Here is a 20,512-nt window from a genome sequence, read left to right on the forward strand (position 1 = left end):
ATAAACACAATGCCATCCAAAGCATCGGTGGGGGCGTGGGAGGCAGCCTGCGTGATTTGGGGAAGGCAGCTGTCCCTCAAGTCCTCCCGGCCAGCGTCCTCATTTTACTGGTTTCTTTTGTTACAGGACTGTGTTTTCAGGCAGCAGGTGTGGCCCTGTCTCCAGGGACATGGCGGAGACGTCCTTAGCTGCTTCTGTTTTGGCAAGATGATGAGAAGTAGTGTTTAATAAAGATGGGTGTCCATCTCATCTTCCTGTTCAACCTTTTACACGGGGCGCTCCCACCTACACTTTCCACAAATGCAGAAGACGTTATTCCCGGAGCCGCGTGTGTGTGTGTGTGTGTGTGTGTGTGTGTGTGTGTGTGTGTGTGCTCGAGTGCACGCCTGCATCTCAGATGATAAATAATTGAAAGTAAAGATTGGCAACCTGCTGCTTCACCAAGCTTTCCTTTTGCTTTCCTTTTCAGAGTAATGAGGAGACAGATGGTACTTTTTCTATAGATGCCAAAAAGGAAAAAAGAAAAAAAAAGAAAACCCAGAAACTCCCAGGTCTCACAGTTGTGGAACAAAGTTTTATGTGACTTGCAGAACCCGTCTTCAGAGTCTGTTGGCATCCCTCTTTAGCCCCTACTTCAAGACCCAGAGTGACAAGGGGAGTGATTTGATATTCTGAGTGTTTGTCATTGGAGGAGGTTGGCGTTGAAGGCAGATCGTTGCGTGTGTGTGTAGTTAGTAACTATAGACAAAGCAAGAACCAAACCAGTCCTACTGGTCAGCGTTGGATATTCTAACGGGCGGGATATTAGAACTACATATCACCCCACAGTTTGAAGCACCATCTTGGCTGTCGCAGGTAACATCCCGACTCAAGCAGAATGAAGACGTCGTCTCCCTCAGGAAGATGGGCGACTTCTTCATGTTGCGGTTTGGCTAGACAGAGGAGGCTCGTCTCTTTCTCACTTGTGTCAGAGACACAGAAGTGACAGGGCTTCGGGTTTCTCGGGGTTCCTTTTAACATCTGACAAGTCTAAACGTTCCGTCTGCATAAGTCACATACTAATTAGTAATTAAACACCGTTATTTAATTAGACGATCTAGTCGGTGCATCACACGTTAATTACTCTCGGATTGGTGTGTGCCGGCTGTTCTTGGTGACGGGGCCACTCTGCTGGTGGGTTTCCTGCTGTGTGCCGCAGCTGTGCTCTGGCACAACCCTTCCCTGTCGTCTTGAATTTGGACAGGGAACATCAACACAGAGGAGACGGCAGTGTCCTGAGCTGGTCAGCTATCAGTTTTGAATGTTTGCAAAAGGAATCTTCCCTTTAGGAGACCTGTTGTGTTTTTTTGTTTGTGCTTTGGATTTTCTATCAGTTCTTTTGAAAATGACATGTGTACTCTAAGGAAAGGTCATCGTTGTATCACCTGCGGTGAATTTTCAACAGTTCTCTGCATCCACAGGAACTCTTGAACTCTCAGCTCTTCTCTAAAGACGTTAGTGAGCCTGGTGTACTGAGTGAAACACGTTTGAAAGAATTTTAATCAGAAAGAGTCATGGTCATTCATGGTTGTTTTAATAAAAAACGTTGCACTTGTACGCTATGAAACTTACCCATTGTGCCATCTCTTTCACTGCTTGTTAGAGAGGTAGGACCCAGCATTATAAATGCTAACAGTGTATAATGAATTTTCAGCGTCTCCTAGGACCTTATCAATTATTTTATGCCGAAAGCGCTCTCAATAAGGAACCCTGCTCTTAGAGATGCACTTACCCATCAGTAGGCTTCATCAGTGCCAGTGGTTCTGTCTGCGTGGAGGTCAGAAGGGTTTGTGGAGTGTTTCCACAGGCTAATTATATTTTTGTTCGAAGGACAATTGTGCGTGGTGGTGGGTTTTATGGTGGATAGCAGTCATGGTTTATTATACATTTAGTTCAGACTCATCTGTGACTAGAGTCTTCCTTTCTCAACGATGATGCATATAAAACCCAGAGGTGGATGCCATCCAGGAAATCCCTATGTGACAGTCATGCATCCCTGTCTATTGGAGGATGTAATTCCTGCTGTCTGGAGGCTCAGTTCTGGTGGCTGAAAGAGGCAGGGGGTGAAATAGAGGCACCGAGAGGTGTTTCCTCCTTCTTGGCTGTAGTCAGTAAGAACAGAGGTTAGGACTGCGGCCCAGATCTTTTGTTACTTGTCCTGGGCTTCCCATTACCACACATTTCTCCATCTCTTGTTTATCCTCCCATTTCTTCCAGGTACAAAGCATACAATTCCCTCTCCTCAGAGCTCAGGGAACACAGAGGATGAGGAGGCAGAGAGGTCCTAAGAACCAGAGGGGATGGAGGGCACCAGGAGAATAAGGCCTCTGAATCAATTGCAGCAGGCCCATATGAACTCATCAAAGTAGCAAGTAGAGGGCCTACACGGGTCTGCACTATGTCCTCTGGGTATAAATTATAGTGCTTAGCTTAGTATTCTTACCGGACTCTGAGCGTGAAGAAAGAACAAGTCTCTGACTCTCGTGCCTGCTCTTGGGACTATTTTCCTCCTGTTGGGTGGCCGTGTTCACCGTCAATATGATAGTTTTGCTTCATTTTTATTATATTTTTACTTTGACATATAGGTTGTTATCTCTTAGAAGCCTGTTCTTTTCTAAGGAGAGACAGAAAAGGATTGGATACAAAGGGAGGGGACTTGGGCAGGAACTGGGAGAAGTAAGGGAGGGGAAACTATAATTGGGATACATTGTTTGAGAAAAGAATCCATTTTCAATTAAGCAAAAACATCAGAGTAGCTTATGATCAGTTCTAGTCATGATTTGAAGTCACATGTAGCGTTTTTATTTCATAGATATAATGTTTTGTTTTAGCTTTTTAAGTTTGCCTTTCCATCAATAATTTTCAATACTCATATAATATAAGCTATGCGAAGGTGTCATCCAGACTATATAGAGAGCTCCTCTTTAGCCTTAATTATCAACAGCTGGAATTCTAGCTCTTGACAGTTCTGGAAACACTTTAATACAGCTTCTGTGAGCATCCCATGAGAGAGCTCCGATGTTCCCCCTTACTCAATGTATAGCAATCCCCACCTGGAGAAAGCTTCTCCAATCTGAACGCAGCTCCAGGGATACAACATGCTAGTTAGGGTCGATGAAAACATTCAACACACATCCTTCCCTGCTAGGACCACCCTGAGCAAGGCAATGGTTTAGCTAGTAATCATAAATCCTTAGAAATGTCCAGTAATTAGTGGTGCCTATTAAAAATAAATAAAAAAATACAGAACAAACAGATTAAAGAAGCCCGTGGTGGCATGTCAAATGCAATGACGGGACCTCTGTCGTCTTTGATTGCAGAAAGAGGTTGGCTCACTGAACGTGACTGGGCTCTGTGTCAGCAGTGTTCAGAAATCCTTGCCACGCGTCATCCGTCCGTAGCTGTTTTATGTCTTCTATATTATTTGCAGCCCAATCTGATCCGAATCAAGATTCTAGCTTCACTCAGAGGTGGTAAGCTTCATATTATCCCTCTGTATGTTTTCTTCTCTTGGTCAGAGGCCAACTGTGAGGAGGTGGAAAGTGGAAGCTTGGCGCACACAGTAGAACACGGAAGCCATTTCAAGGTCAAGACTCTAGCCTCTGGATTACCATTGGCTGAATCTGGCACTGCCGGCTGGGAGTTAATTCACTCCCGTCAATAAACTGACAGAGCCTAACGTTTTATGCAAATGGGCAAATATATTTAACACCTCGGGTCTATGCTAAGGCTGGGGATGATCATTTAAATTTAAGCCTAGAGTGTATTAATGACAACTTCAGCTGTTCTCTGACAACTCTTGGCTTCCTAATGGTCATGGTGTTCATGGGTAATGGTGAGAGTGAACCAACCGTCTGCTAAAATTAACGACCAGTGAAGATTTAGCTACCATTTCTGCTCCACTCGGGGAAAATGCGCCAGACAGAATGCAAGCTAGAACTTGAAGAAGTTATGAAATCTAAGATTGATCTTCAGAGCATTTCAGCGTATTCAACAAGTAACTCAGGGTGTCTAATGCCAGCCGAGTTTGAGGAAAGTCACCGTAAGGTGTTCGGAGGATAGGCACTTAGCAAGACTCTGTTATTTCTCCATTTTTTATTTTACAGGTTAAGTGACATATACGTTGAAAGATTAATTTATTTCATCTTGTGTGTAGGAGTGTTTTGCCTGAACGTTACATCTGAATACTGCATGCCTGGTACACTCAGAGGTCAGAAGGATTGGATTCCCAGACTGAAGCTACAGATGGCTGTGAGCTATGGCATGGGTGCTAGGAACAAATCTTTCGAGAGAGCAGCCAGTGCTCTTGGGCACTGAGCATCTCTTTATCCTGACATGCACTGTTTATTTTTTTCATATATAATTTTTATTGATTCTTTGTGAGTTTTACATCATTCACCCTTCCATATCTACCCTCCCTACAAAATAAATTAAAAATAAAAATTAAAAAAAACTTACTGTGGGAAGCCGCAGTGTGTCAGTGTATCATACACTACCCTTTGCTTGCAAATGTTCGTCGGAATGAGTCTGGCTCGAGGCCTCTGGCTGTTGCTACCCCATCAACACTGGATCCTCATTGAGATTCTGATATATCCTGTTGTTGCCCTGTGTCATGGAGATCTGCAGCGCATAGATGGGGTGGATGTTGAGATGGACAGGTTCAGGGCGGTGGATCTGGGTCTGGACAGCTGCTGACTGTACTATTTTGACAAGTGCTGGTGTGCTGTGATGTAACCAGGCAGCAGGTGGTCTTGGTATTAGCATAACCTGGCTCTTGCTGTTTTCCTCCTCAAAGCTTCTATGGATGGCTAGTACCAAATCCAAGCTCTCACATATACAAAATTGCTTTGAGTGTATCCCAGGTAAGCCCATATATGGCTTGCTGTTTAAAGACTGCTTCCACAGCTTGCAAATTGCAACCAAACCCCAATTGTCAGGGAAACGCTAGCTATAAATGACAAGAAGTCCTTCTGCCATTTGGGCTCTGGCCCCACAGCTTTGCACCTTGCTCCTTAATCCCCTTACCTAGTCAGGTAGCCACCCTCTGTGATTTCTCCCTTCTCCACTGAGGGTTCTTCTTCTTCTTCTGAGGGCTCAACTCCTGCCTCACTCACAATTTCCTCCTTTTGTTATATAGATACTGAAAGGACTTTGGAAAGTTTTGGAAGACACAGTAATGAAATGCTGACGTAGTTTTTGAATTCGGACAGGTGTGAGGCAAAAAAAAAAAAAATAGATTGCTGGAGACCTGTTGGAACATCTTATTTTTTATTCTACTGGACTTGTATTAAAGAGCCTTCTTTCTTCAGAAAAGGAAACTTCTCTAGAGAAGATTTCTGAGGTTTAAATATAACAGATGGTATTTCAGATCCTCTGCCGGTTGCATATGTGTGAGAACTCCTAATTTAGGTTCATTACACAGCTACAATTTGTGACAGTTTGTGGCACTCTGCTCTAAGGAAAGGCTGGCCCATCCTCCCCCACCTCCAGTGGGAGCATCTGCAGGAAATTTCACATGACCTAGGTCACCCTCCTTCCCCATCAAAGATGGTTCTGTGTGACTACTCTTTGGTAGTCGATACAAATTAGCACGGGTCAGTGATCTTATTCATCCGGTGCATGGCACATCATGCTGACAGCTTTGTGGTCACTGCAGATGACCCTGATATTATATGAGTTATCACTTCCCTGTCTGTGAGAAGCTTCCCGGTTCTTGCAGTCTTGGCACGTTCTTTGCTGAAGTTGTGTTTTAGTAGGGCCTCCATTGTTGTGTCTGAAGCCTGTGTGTGGAAACAAAGTAACCGCAAACACTGTTTCTAGGCTAAGCTAGCTGTTCCGCTGTCTGCTGTCCTTTATTCTCTGCCTCCCACGTAAACTTGGATAATGTAGCTTGAGAGTGCACAGGCAGGAGCACCACGGAACCATACCAGGTGCCACTCCTTGCCTGAGGGGTGCTCCCTATGGGTGCTCCGTTGCTGCATCATAGCCTCAGAAGATAGTCCTATCCACCCGCCATTCCCACAGAAACCTTCCCACTAACTTCCAAGATTTTTATTTAACTGCCGTGCTAAAAGTTTTTATAGCATCACAAATCACACATGCATATTACTCATTTTACTGGCTTCCTTAATAGTTTCCGTGTTGTAGCCAGGAAAATATGTACTGGGTCTGGTTGGAACGTTACAGGACACCCGGCATGCCACATTTCTGACTGGAAGTTACATAGTCAAGTATTCTCTTAACACTTTCTTCGATCTAATTTAAAACATACAGGAAGGGGTTTAAAAGCAGTCCAAAAGAACCAGTAGCTATAGTTAGTAATTAATTTTTAATGCATTTATATGATCATTTCTCTTTGTACATATGTATGATCTTTATGTGTATAGCCTTAACTCCTTCATGCATTTCTATAAAAAAGCATAATTGCTCATAAACAAGGGTCAAGACACAACAGATGCAATACAACTTCCATGGTCATCTTTGCGACTGCCTTTAAGTCAAAGTGCCACCCAAGGACACACAACGTATTTGGTCGTCACATTTCTTCAGTGTCTGGGGACATCAAGCGACTTTTTAGATTTTTATAACACTGACAAAAGAAGGATAGATCAGTAGATAATATTATCAAGTTCCTCCATTTGGATGTATCTGCTAATTTCTCATGGCTGGTTTCTGATGTTGCATTTTGCTGGGACCTTGAAGGAGAGAGCCTTCCTCCTTCCATTGTGTGGGGAGACAGTTCACTGCCATTCGTTGGTAGCTAAATGATGGCCAAGGGTGATGCTCTACGTCTGCAGACAGTTGGCTGTCAGCAAGACATGTAGGCAGCGCCAAGGAACATGTTTAAGTGCAAATACGCAGGTGTATCTGTAGCTGCTCTGAGTCTCTGCCTCCAGCGTTAGGACCGCAACAAATGCTCCACACTGTAAGGGCCTTTACACTTAAAGTGGATGCTTGGCATTTGTTGACAAACTAGTTATGTATAAGTTGTTTTTACTTTTATTATTTATGTATTAGTGTGTGATACCATGTATGTATGTGTGGTATTGTATGTATATGTATGATGTTGTGTGGTGTGTGTGTATATGTGTGTGTGTGTGTGTGTGGTGTGTATGTCTCTGTGTGTATGTCTCTGTGTGTGTGTGTGTGGTGTGTATGTCTGTGTGTGTGTGTCTGTGTGTGTGTGTCTGTGTGTGGTGTGTGTCTGTGTGTGTGTGTCTGTGTGTGTGTCTGTGTGTGTCTGTGTGTGTGTGTGTATGTGTATGTTTGTAAGAGTGTGCGCCCATGAACATGTGGATACATGTATGTGTGTCTGTGTATGTCTCTGTGTGTGTGTGTGTGTGTCTGTGTGTGTGTGTGTGTGTGTGTGTGTGTATGTGTATGTTTGTAAGAGTGTGCGCCCTTGGACATGTGGATACATGTATGTGTGTGGCATGTGTGCAGATAATATCAGGTGTCTTTTTAGATTGCTTTCCATTGTGTGTTTTCAGAGAGAGTTCCTCACTGAACCTGGAGAATTATGGGTCAGTGAGTCCTGAGAACCTTCTGCTTCTTCACCCCAACTCGGCAAGTTACAGACACATGCTGCTGTGCCTGTCTTTTGTGTAGATGCTGGGATCCAAACACAGTCCTTCTACCACACAGCAAGCCCTTTGCCACCAGAGTCATTTCCTAGGCATCTTCTTTTCTTCTTACAAAAGTGTGTGTGTGTGTGTGTGTGTGTGTGTGTGTGTGTGTGTGTGTGTTAGTGTGGGATCAGACCAAGGAGGCTGAAGAGAACCGTGGGAGGACAAAGTGTTCTTAAGACGGCGGGAGGCAACCGTAGAGGGCAATAGATCACAGGTGACTTGAAAGCAGCGTAGAGCTCCTAGGAGAAGAAGGGACAGATGAGAGGGGGATGAGGAAGGAGGGCCAACCAGAAGAAAGCATGAAGATGCCACACTCATACCGTCACCTTGAATGCTAACCTGAAGCAACATATCAGTTTGTAGACGTGTGTTCAGCAGAAACAAAATGCTCCCTCACAACGCATAGATTTTACATGTGTCCAATGGGGACACAGTGTAGCTCAGCCGTGGCACGCTGGACTGCCTGGTATGTGTGAGTCACCTGAGTTTGATCCGTAACGGCCATAAAGAATTAATAAAGGTAGGGTTTTTTTTGTTTTTGTTTTTGTTTTTTTTCATGGTGAAAAGTTTCAGAGATTTATTGTCAAGCTTTGGTAACTCAAGGAATTGGGGGTTGAACAAGCAGAGAATGACTTACATATGAGTGTAGTTTAGTGGTGTTCTGTGTAATGTGTCTGCTCTAAACCTGAGCCTCTAATTATCTCTTCAGATTATTCTTAGCCCATTCATAATGTATCATAGCTGGAAAGCCAACTCCCTTGGCTACTAGATGCAGTAACTGAAGCCGGGGGCTGAGGAGCGATTTGAAAAGGTTGGACGCATGCTGTGATTTGAATCCAAATATTATTTTTAACGATAGTCCCCAGAATTTTGCATAATTCCCTCAATCTTCTAGGTAGATGTGCATTTGAACACGGGTTTCTAAGTTCCTTCTTTCTTAAGTTCAAAAATAGCTGGATGAAAATTGTCCTGGGCGACGCCCCTTGGCTGGTAGGACGTTTTATTTGTCTTCAGCGTGGGGAGGCTGGTGGTTTCTTTCCTGAAAGACTCAGAGATCATTAATAAGACTTTGACTTCTTTTTCCTGTTCAGAGGAGATAACATACTGACCGTGATTATTATACTCCTGATCCACAGCAAAGGGTTTGCAATGCATTGCTGTGTCTGCTCACTCTGTGGTGCTGCCGTCCTGCTTAGAGAATTGCATGTGTTTCTAAGTCCCTAAACAAAAACAAGAGAGGGTGAATTGGGTTGCGGGATGCCACATGACAGAGGTTGAACTTTTACACTTTCCCAGTGACACGCTTTATATTTGAAAAAAAATTTTCTCCTTCTGTAGACATCTAGAAATGTTGACTAAACTGCGGCAAATAGCCTTGTCTCCCAGCTGTAACCCAACACAAACAAATGTGGTGGAGAGAAGGCTCATGGGGAAAGAGTTACTATCCATGGGGAAAGAGTTACTACTATCCATGGAGAAAGAGTTACTATCCGCTACATTTATGGACAGCATGAGGGATACTTTCAAAGCCACGACCTCTCAGAGCAGAGAGAAGTAGGAAGAATTTATTTGTATAGCTTATGCATGTTCATACAATAAAGCACTGAGGGGTGGGTGCTTTCTTGAGCATGCTCAGTTTAAGGTAATGATTTAAGGAAGGCCGGTGACAGAAACATTTGTGAGCTTGCTTAGGTCAAGGTCATGGGGCACGTATCTGAAGGTTGAGATGGTGGACAAGACTGCTTCTGGACACCTCAGCTTGTATCATAATCTGGCAGTTGGAAATATGAACAAGGATTCTTTGAGAGTGAACCGTTGTGACTTTTCCCTTGGAGATGCTCACCTTGCTGAGCAGCTGACAAGATGAGAAAATTAAAAAAAATAAATTTAGAGACGACCCATGGGGAAAAAATATGAAAACATGGGTAGCTCTCTCCTAGGTTTTACTATCTTCTTAGTGAAATTATAAGAGCTAACTTCATAGGAGACAACGCTGGTATTGTATCAATTAGTTAGATGAAAATATACATGTGTGATTTACAACGCAATGGAATTGATTTAAAGTCATTAGAGTTCTACCACTGCAGAATTCGCCATTTTTTCATACTTATTTTATGCTGTCTTTGGGCTCGGTATTGCAGTAAAAGTGGGAAGGCATGGTATCCAGTAAACATACCAACACTGAAATTAAAATTCAAAACAAATGATTGCGTTAATTGAAAAATTAAAGCCTTTAGCACCATGATACTCCTCAATGTAGGCTTTAAAGGTAAATATAGGGCTTTGTTTTTGTGCCTGCTTGATGGCCCTCAGGGTACACATATGAAACACCATTTATGGGTGTCTATGGAGGTGTCTCTGGATGAGCCTGACATTGGGATCAGTGGATTGGAGAAAGCAGACTGGCCCTTCTTCCGAGGAGCAGACATGTTCAGTTCAAAACAAAAGGCAAGAGCGGAAGGATTTGCTCTTACTGTTTTCTGCTGAGTGGAGATATCTCTCCCTGATCCTCAGACTGGGGTCTTCGTCCTCAGCCTACCTGGTTCTGAGGTCTTTGCCCTCGGCTGTGAACCACATCATTGGCTATTCCGGGTCTCTGCTTTGCAGGGCGAATTCTCAATCCCTAAAATCATGGGAACTAGTTCTCCACAGTAAGCTTCTGCCTCTCTCTGTCACTTGGTGTCTCTGTCCGCCTCTCTTCCTCTGTCTCCCCTGATTGATTCTATTTCTGTTGAATTCCCCGATGGATATGGTAAAGCTGCAAACAAATGAACATTCCTCTAGGCACTTTGAGAAGTTTGGGTCTCATTTCCTTGCATATGAAAACACAGGCTAAAGTGTGTGTGTGTGTGCATTCACTGAGGATATTTCTATTCATGTACTATTAATGAGTTCATACCATATGACCCAAGCTGCAGCCCCTGTGCTCAGGAATCTTGTGGTCTAGTGAGAGAAGTGGTGGAAACAGGTAAGACGCCGCGTCATATCAACTAGATACATACAGGGACGCAGCTGGGAGCCCATGGCAGCAGCTTGGGATTGGCGGTGAACATTGATTCTTCCCATTCATGGCCCCTTCTTATTCTCTTACTTCTTAATTTCCTCAGTCCCTGTAAAGTGGGATGCCTTTGTGCTTTTAATTTTAATTTCCCTTTGTTGTGTGAAGTTGAGTATCCATTCATAGATTTATTGATCTTTCATGTTACTCGCAGCAGAAGACGTTTTCCTCCTCTGGGCCATTTCCAGTTGCCTTCCTTCCTCTTACCGGAACGTTCGAGTTCTGTACGTGCTTCAGCTTTCGGTTTGATTTCAAAGCATTCGTGCTGTGTACAATCCCTGCCCCCAATCTTCAGCCATTTTGCACACACACCAGAAAAGTATAGCAGAGCGTAGAGCTTCCTGTGCTGACCCCTCCAAGCTACACATGATTTGACAGCAGTTTCCTCAGTAAGCAAATGTCCGGTTTCATATCACTCACTCAGCTCGGCTGTTTTCTACTGCATTTTCTTTCAATGAACAAAACTTGGAATTTCACCTATTTCGATGTATAACTTCCTTTCCTGTATAGATTGAATGTGTGCATCTTATTGCAGAAATCTCTCTATAGGCTGAGGCAGGAGGATATCGTCTTGTACCTTCTTCTGACTGCTTTAACTCTTGTACTTATAGGAGCTCGCCCCCCTGACTCCATTGATCAGCCTTTGACATTTGATTTCCTACATCCACAAAAGGCTGCCTCTAGACAGTTTGTTCCTATGCTGGTGCGATTCTAGTGAAGGCATTATAACTGCATAATTAATTGAAATGACTGAGCAGAAGTTCCAAGTTCTGTTCTTAGAAACTTTTATCCTTGGGCCTTTTCTCTTTTATGCAAATTTTTTACAATTTTATAGTAAAGACCTATTGAAACCTTTTGGGATTTCAATAGGAAGTTCATTTTAATAAAAGATGAATTTGTGCTGAAGTTTTCCATCTTCTTTTGAATTTGGAGGCTGTCCTGCAATACGCCGCACCGTTTCATTCATTGGGTTGGTGACTTAAAGCCTCCCCACACATCTTCTGAAGGAGTCTTTCCCAGCAAACCTGCTCTGTGGGCTCTTCCTGTGGATGTGTGGCTGCCTTCTGCTTAAGGAATCCTCCAGGCCTGCGATCTTGAGGATGCTGTGTTTTCTTTTACATTTTTTTTTTTGGTTCTTTTTTTTGGAGCTGGGGACCGAACCCAGGGCCTTGCGCTTCCTAGGCAAGCGCTCTACCGCTGAGCTAAATCCCCAACCCCTTTTCTTTTACATTTTTATAGGTTTCATCCCAGGGTTCTTTGGAGTCCAAGTAAATGCTGAATAATTGGTTCTCTGGAGAATGGGAGGGAGGGGAAGAATCTGTTACCTTCCATGCTATAAGTCCCCCAGCCATAGTCAATTCCAAGGTATTAACGTGTATCTGAATGTGGAACCAGGGAGAGAGGTTCAGTAGAGCATCTAAGTGTCTAGTATGTGGTAGTCCCACCAAACAGAAACAGTGAATGTCAATCATAGTAGCAAGTTATCATTGTAAGGTGTGTGTGTGTGTGTGTGTGTGTGTGTGTGTGATTGCAAGCAGCAGTGACCTAATTAAATGTATAATTGCAGACTTACATAATTTACTTTAAAAACATGGTTGTATTAACTGGCTTTCACTCGTCTTGAATGTTCACTAAGGCATTGAAAGGCTTGCAAGCTGGTTCCAAAAAAAAAAAAAAATCACCATCTACTTCCTTATGCTTTGTGTGTGAACACTGTAAATATTTTGTCTTTTAAAACTAGGCTTTCTAACAACTTGTTGCTGGTTTAATGGAATGCACTTGACTCTTGCCCAATATTCTCTTCCTTTGCAAGCTGACCAAAATGCCTCCATCATCATTTAAAAACATACTTGGACGTTCTTCCAAGATCTCTTCATTGATAATCTTATATAACTTTTGGGAAAAAAAATTGATGTTTTATTTCTCCATTTTCATTTCCACGCATTTTGCTTCTTATTGGTTTGTTACTTTATAGACACAAATCTCTACTCAAATGTTGTTTTAGCATGAAAGGAAAACATTACTTGCTTCACTCCTGAATTTAAATAGGTAGTCTGCATCTTTTTGATATCTATTTTTTCCTTTACTCATAGTTAGATAAGAATTTGATTCTATTTGTCACGAGCAGTTGTTGGATTTCATGACACAATCCTAATCCTATCTGACAAAAACTGTTCAATTTGCCAGGGAAGTTTTATGACATACTGAATGATACAGTGTCAAAACGAAGATGGCAGTGATTGGCAGAAGCAAAAGGAGAAATGGGAAAATAAATATGTAGGAAAAATACTACATATGAACAGCATAATTAGCAACTTGATTTCCTAGGGGATTACAAAAGCCTAGACAGTGTCAGACAGCTGAGTATTTTATTTGCTTTGTTCACATGTGTTTCATTTATGTAACTGAAATCGCACAGTTTCCTGAATTCACACAGATCTTTGTTGCATTAACTCAAAGTTCAGATACACGTGATGTTTACAATCTTGGTTATTTAGTAGATAATTCATCAGGCAAATTCCAGAAACATACAAACACACAATAAACACACACAGAGAGAATATACATTGCTTTCTGACTATCACTAGGCTCTTGTAAGTTGAATTAGAGTGTTCTTTAAGATGTTTTTAATAAAGGCTTAAGTTGGAGGCTGCTCGGCGGATCAGAAGCACTGAGAGTTTCTAGGCTTCTTCAAGAGGCATCACCCCATTCATCTTCTTGTGTGGTTCTTAAGCAGCAGCTTTATTTTTATTTTCTGTCCAATACGTTTTCCTTACAGCCTCAGACATTCTGTCATTTATCTTCTTCATTTTGGTTTGCATTAAATGGTGTCTTAGTTAGGGTTTTACTGCTGTGAACAGACACCATTACCAATGCAACTCTTTTAAAGGACATTTCATTGGGGCTGGCTTACAGGTTCGGTCCATTATCATCAAGGCGGGAACATGGCAGCATCCAGACAGGCATGGTGCAGGAGGAACTGAGAGTCCTACATCTTCATCTGAAGGCTGCTAACAGAACACTGGCTTCCAGGCAGCTAGGATGAGGGTCTTAAAGCTCACACACAAAGTAACACACCTACTCCAACAAGGCCACACCTCCTAATATTGCCTCTCCCTGGGCCAAGCATATACAAACAAACCGTCACCAATAGTTACAGTGTAGAGTTCCTGAAGTTCTGTTCGTTTTTTCCTTAGAATCTGCTGAAGTTTAATTATTAACCTTAAAATAATATCTTAAAGCTTCTTTCCTCTCCCCCCTCCCCTCTCCCCTCTCCCCTCTCCCCTCTTCCCTCTCCCCTCTTCCCTCTCCCCTCTCCCCCCCCTCCCCTCTCCGCTCTCCCCTCTCCCTTTTTGAGATCTGCTAAACACAGCGCCATTGATCTTTGCCTGGCTTACTACTTTCTGTTATTTGCATACCTGGTTGGTTACTGCAGCTCTCAGTGCAGAGCACTCTGTCTGCAGAATGCTCAGAGCATCTTACTTAAGTGCCTGACTTCAGAGGCAATTTGGTTTTGGTTCATTAGAGTGTAGGCTGTAGCAGCCTTGGAGAGCTTGATATTAATACCTTGACTGGGGACTTTTTAATCACACAGTATTGACAAGTCTGTCCTCAAAGACCCGTCTATACTCAAGAAAAATAGGCGTGTCTCTAGATTTGTTCTACAGGGTATGTTTTGCCTGTCCACACGGGGCTGGAAATTATTGTTTAATTATTATATGCACACACATGCATGCATATATATATGTCTATACGGTGGGTAGTTGAATCCATTTTCAGGCAATGAATGTGCAAAGTGATGGGCTGCTTTATTGATCTTTTCACCTGTTGTCCTTGCTCCTGCTGATTTCTGTCCTGTCTCCAGCAGCACCTCTTCTTCAAGTCACTCCTCCACCTCCACTCCACTGCCTTCCTGTAGGATCCCCTTCGCCTTTCGTGGTCTTCTCTCTAGTTTTATAATCTACACACACACACACACAACCACACCACACACACACATACACACACACATACCACACCACACCACACACATACACACACACTCTCACACACACACACCACATCACACACACACAACCATACCACACACACACACACCACACACACACCACACACACATACACACACACATACCACATCACACCACACACATACACACACACTCTCACACACACACACCACATCACACACACACACAACCACACCACACACACACACACCACACACACCACACACACACATACACACACACATACCACACCACACCACACACATACACACACACTCTCACACACACACACCACATCACACACACCACACACACACCACACACACACACATACACACACACCACACCACACAGATACACACACTCTCACACACACACACCACATCACACACACATACACATACACACCACACCGCACGCAACACACACACCACATACACACACACCACATACACACACACCATACCACACACACATACACACTCACACACACACACAATCACACCACACCACACACACACATAGACACTCACTCACACACATGCACACCACACACATACCACATATACACACATACACACTCACATACACACACACCACATACACATACACACACATCATACCACACCACACACACACCACACACACACCACATACACACACATACACACTCACTCACACACACATACACACACACTCACACAATACACACTCACATACACACATACCACACACACACACCACACCACACACACATACACACACACCACATACACACACACCACACCACACACACATACACACTCACACACATACACAATCACACCACACCACACCCACACATAGACACTCACTCACACACACGCACACCACACACATACCACATATACACACATACACACTCACATACACACACACCACATACACATACACACACATCATACCACACCACAAACACACCACACACACACCACATACACACACATACACACTCACACACACACCATATACACACACACCACACCACACACACATACACACACACTCACACACACATACACACACACTCACACACATACACACTCACACACACACATACCACATACACACACACACACACCATACCACACACACATACACATTCTCTCTCTCTCTCTCTCTCTCTCTCTCTCTCTCTCTCTCTCTCTCTCTCTCTCTCTCTCTCTCTCTGTCTCTTGTCTGGAGCAGCATCTGAAAGCATCACCTGACTTGTCTGAGTCTTCATACTCGCTGAACTCACCCCACTCAGCAAACATCTCCACTCCCATCCTTTTCCAGTCCGAGGGCTGTGTTTTATTTTACAGCTCACCGTCTCATCGAAGGCACTAATTTTTCTTTAAGCTTTCGTTGCACTGCCACATTAAAGAAGAAAGATTCTTCCTTTGGGAGTTTAAACCAAGAACCAGCCCGAATTTGAATTTTCCGTTTTCTCCCTGTATCTTTCATCTGTCTCTAGCAAAGGGCTTTCCTCCGTATAAATGAACAGCGCAGGAAACATGCTGTGAGAGAGGAATAAATAATCTCTTACCTTAGTTTTCTTTTAACCAGAGTTCACAAGGGAAAAACTTTCTTTCTGACCTTATTGGTTCAGAACAGCACAAACCCACAAACAGATGCATTAGCCTATGTCCGCATGTTGCTTCCAACATTCATGGTGGCCACCTTTTTTTTTTTTTTTTTTTTTTTTTTTGGTTCTTTTTTTCGGAGCTGGGGACCGAACCCAGGGCCTTGTGCTTCCTAGGTAAGCGCTCTACCACTGAGCTAAATCCCCAGCCCCAGCCTTTTTTTTTTTTTTTTTTTTTTTAAAGTTTCTTTCAACCTATTGGCTGCTTACAGCCAATGATTACCACAGCACGCATACATCACCTGGGCCAGGGGCATCGAAGAATACATAATTTAAGAAAGAAGCTATGCATTTAGCCCAGTTTGTAAAAGCTGATCACATGGCAAAGTCCAAGGTGTAATACCATTAGTCACATTATTTTCTGAAAGGCAGGCTAGACTCAGTACACAGTAGGGAAACACTGAGTATATGTTTCACATTACTAATTTGGTTGTAAGGTCAGGTTAAAGTTCAGTGTTTGAAGGCCCGAGGGACCTTCAGGAAAGCTATTCCTGCAGGTCTCCTGTTTTAATTGGGATACAAAGTGATGTGTCTTTTAACTCTGTCTTCATGCTTTCTTTGTTTGGCTAATCTTTTCCTCTGCTCCCCTTCCCCCTTCTCTCTGTCTCTCTCACCCTCCCTCTTCTCTCTGTCCTTCCTCCTCCCTCCCCATTCTCTCTGTCTCCCCTCCCCCTCTCTGCTTGGGTCCTTCTGCCTCCCGTGTTCCCTTTCTACTTTCATATCTCTTGCATTCTGTGACCCACCCCACTTCCTTTCCTTAAACCACCTCCCCCTAACATAGTTCCTTTCTGGTTTCATTGCCTGCACATGCCCAGTCCCTCAGGAATACACTGATCTAGAGCTGAGAAGGATCTTCGTAGGACCCCTGAGGCCTCACTTAACAAAATATTTTCTGGTTACACCCATTTCCTGAAAATCCATTAACCTCACTTCTTCACTGTGTGTGACTAAACATCCCTGTATATAGGAACCACATTCCTATCTACTGGTGAAAATCTAGGTGGGTCCCATTTCAGACAAAGTTTCAGGTCGAACTCAAACCTATCATCCTCCTGCCTCAGCTTTGTCTATGAGTTTGCACCATGTTACGGGTCAGATGGTGTTTATAACTTTACTAAATTGAGTGGTGTGTACACGTTGTATCTTACCTCTTACACGAACGTAGATTTTGAAACCCAAAATGCTAGAGCAGCGGGGAGAGCTTCAAACTGACATGTTTATGGTTCCTCATGAGTCTGCTTGGAAATGACCTATGGATATTCTGATTAAGGAATTAAACCGAGCTGTAATTTTTTTTCTTTTCTGTCAGGTTTTTGTTTTGTTTTGTGGGTGAGGATTTGTTGACAAGGCTATGCTGTGTAGAGTAAGTTGACAAGAACTCCCTCCATCTGTTCTTTTTAAGACTTTGTGTAAAGTGGCTTTTATGATTTACGTTTGGTAGTGTTTTGTCAATGTGACCAGCAGGGCCTGAAGGTTCTGAGATACTTTAAAATTGTAAATAGTTTCTTTAGTAGTGACCAGACGGTTAAGCTTTTGTTTTGGTCTTAATTTTATGGCACTACTTACACATTTATCAATTTAATTTCCAAATTATTTATCATGAATGTTATGGTGCCTGTCTTATAATTTTAATACTTAAATTTTTTTGGTAAGCTCCCTTACATTCCGAAGACTGCCACTTTTCTCACCTTCCTTAACTCTTCAGTGGCCATGCCAGGGGACATTTTATAGTCATTCCAGAGGTCCCTGCTCTTGCCCTCCCTGACGTTAATCTAACTTTTCCATTCTTTTATTCCTATTATCTTCAATAATTTTCTTCTTTTTTAATGTTTACCTTACAGTATTTTTTTTATGAGTTTCAGGGATGGATGTTGTGTTACTGTCCTATCACTGTGATGAAATGCCCAAGACAGTAAGTTAAAAAGAAGAAATGTTCATTCCAGCTGCCGTGTCCTGGTCTGGCGGCTTTCGGTCCCATGATGATGAAGAGATGAGTGGAGGAAGGCTCTTATCACTTGTTGGCTAAAACTGAGGGACAGTGTCAGGGAGATGGGTTACTATCATAACACAGTCTCCAGTGATGGATTTCTCCATTGCCAAAATCAGAATGTTCAGTGTTCCGTCCGTCCTCTTCCGCCCTCTTCTGAGGCCTCAGCTCTGAATTCTGCAGCATCAAGAGCTTAGCTGATGATCTGTGAGCCTCTGAGGGCACGTTTCAGCTCCCAACTGTGGTATGTTTACCTTCTTATCTTCTTGAGCTTTTGTGCTCTGCCTTGTATGCGCTGTCCCCTTTCCTATGCATTTCAGAAACAGTGCTAGCTGAATAGGATGAATTCTGCTGTCTGCTCTCATATGCAAATGTTCTTGTAGAAACTGTGGATAAAAACTCCTTTTATTGTCCAAAATAAAAGGTGAAAAAGGAAGCTACGGCTAAATAGAAGGTATTTGGGTGGATATCCAACTCCTACTAGACTGTGTACTCATTGGTTGAATATTTACAGTGCGTAAAGCATCACTAATGGACAAGTAACATTATTTCATTTTTAATGATCGATCAGTTCCAATGGGGTATTATTTGCTGCTCTGTCATTGGCAGTAAATGCATTTGAGCACCATGCCACAGGGAGTTAGAATACAGGTTACATAGGACATTGATATGAGGCAGAGAAAGCACTCACAGATGCTGCTGCAAGATATTTGGTCACGTTGTGAACCCTGAGACTGTGTAGTGGAAAGACAACATGTCTCTAGGTGGTGTGGCGCAGCCCTAGGACATACTTTTAATCCAAGAGCTTTCTGTTTATTGCAAACAAGATTAAATAAAGTCAACCGTAGGTCAAGAGGCAGAGCAAGCAACCACTTGACAGGGAGTGAACCTAGATAGGAAAAGACCATAGAGAGCGAGAGGAAGTCTAGAGAACAGATAGAGAGACATATAGGAAGTAGAAAGGAGGGACTTCCAGTTGGGAACTTTTTTAAAGACAGCGTGAAGAGGGGAATAGGCTTTTTCCTTCTGGAACATAGGTTGAGGAGGAAGGGCAGCTGGATGCTTCCTTTGCCTCTCTGAGCTAGTAGGATTTCACCCCAACATCTGGCTCCTGACTCTTCATTTGGTAAAATCAAATGATTGGGATTTTGCCTTAAAAACAGCAAGATAGAGTAGTGGATGAAGTTGGTACTAAATGATTGTTGTCTTTTAATGCTGGGTCTACTTTGTCTTCATATGCTCTATAGTTCTTAGTGAAGTTTCTTTAAAAAGTGTTTACATGTTAGAAAGTTTGCACTAAACAGTGGGTAATCCATTCTCCCTTGAGTGATGTTTGAGAGGGGCCTACATGGCCCTGGCCCTGTGTACATTTCCATGCACAATGAAGACATGAGATCCCCTGTGAACAAATTACTCCACGAAGAAGATTATATTTTCACTACATCGCAAAATCTATCATTTAAAATTACAAATTCCTGTAAAAACTACTGGAGTCATAAAAAGACAGATATTAATTTGAAAGATTAAAATGGATATAGTTTTACAATTTGATTTTTGGACAGGTGGAGTGATAAAAAGCATGGAAATGCTTAACATCTTTGACATTTAAAGTATTCATCAAAACACTTTGTCTAAGGTCATGTAATATTGTCCACGCAACGCAAAGGCATAAAATCTAAAGCAAAATCTACCTTACCTGCAGTCAAAGAATGATGTCAAACAGAATCATTTCTGCTATTAAAATAAAGGGCTGGGCATCTCAGGGTTACCATTGCTGTGGTGAAACACTTGGGCCACACACAAATTGGGGAGGAAATGTTTTATTTGGCCTACATATCCAAAGTCACAGTTCACTGAGGGAAGCCAGGGCTGGGATTCAAACAGGGCGGGAGGGTTCCTGGAGACAGGGGCTCATGCAGAGGCTGTGAAGGAGAGCTGCGTGCTTGACTTGCTCCTCATGACTTGCCCAGTCTGCTTTCTTATAGAACCGGAGACCACCAGTCCAGGGATGGATTCACCCAATGGGCTGGGCCCTCACCCATTGGTCATTAGTTAAGAAAGTACTCTACCGTTGGATCTTATGGAAGCATTTTCTCAACCGAGAGTCTCTCCTCTCAGATGACTCTAG

The 20,512-nt window shown here is 42.9% G+C and overlaps 1 protein-coding gene and 1 long non-coding RNA gene across 2 annotated transcripts in view; both read left to right on the forward strand.

Moving 5' to 3' along the window:
- Tmem117 (transmembrane protein 117) overlaps positions 1-20,512 on the forward strand; it is a 468,392-nt gene that overhangs the window by 138,880 nt on the left and 309,000 nt on the right.
- On the forward strand, positions 468-4,496 carry LOC148004947 (uncharacterized). Its single transcript, XR_015625916.1, has 3 exons — positions 468-658; positions 3,360-3,512; positions 4,196-4,496. It is a non-coding gene; the product is annotated as an uncharacterized LOC148004947 (long non-coding RNA).

Source organism: Rattus norvegicus, chromosome 7 (assembly GCF_021556685.1).
Source record: "Rattus norvegicus strain SHRSP/BbbUtx chromosome 7, alternate assembly SHRSP_T2T, whole genome shotgun sequence".
In the NCBI taxonomy this organism is placed as follows: domain Eukaryota; kingdom Metazoa; phylum Chordata; class Mammalia; order Rodentia; family Muridae; genus Rattus; species Rattus norvegicus.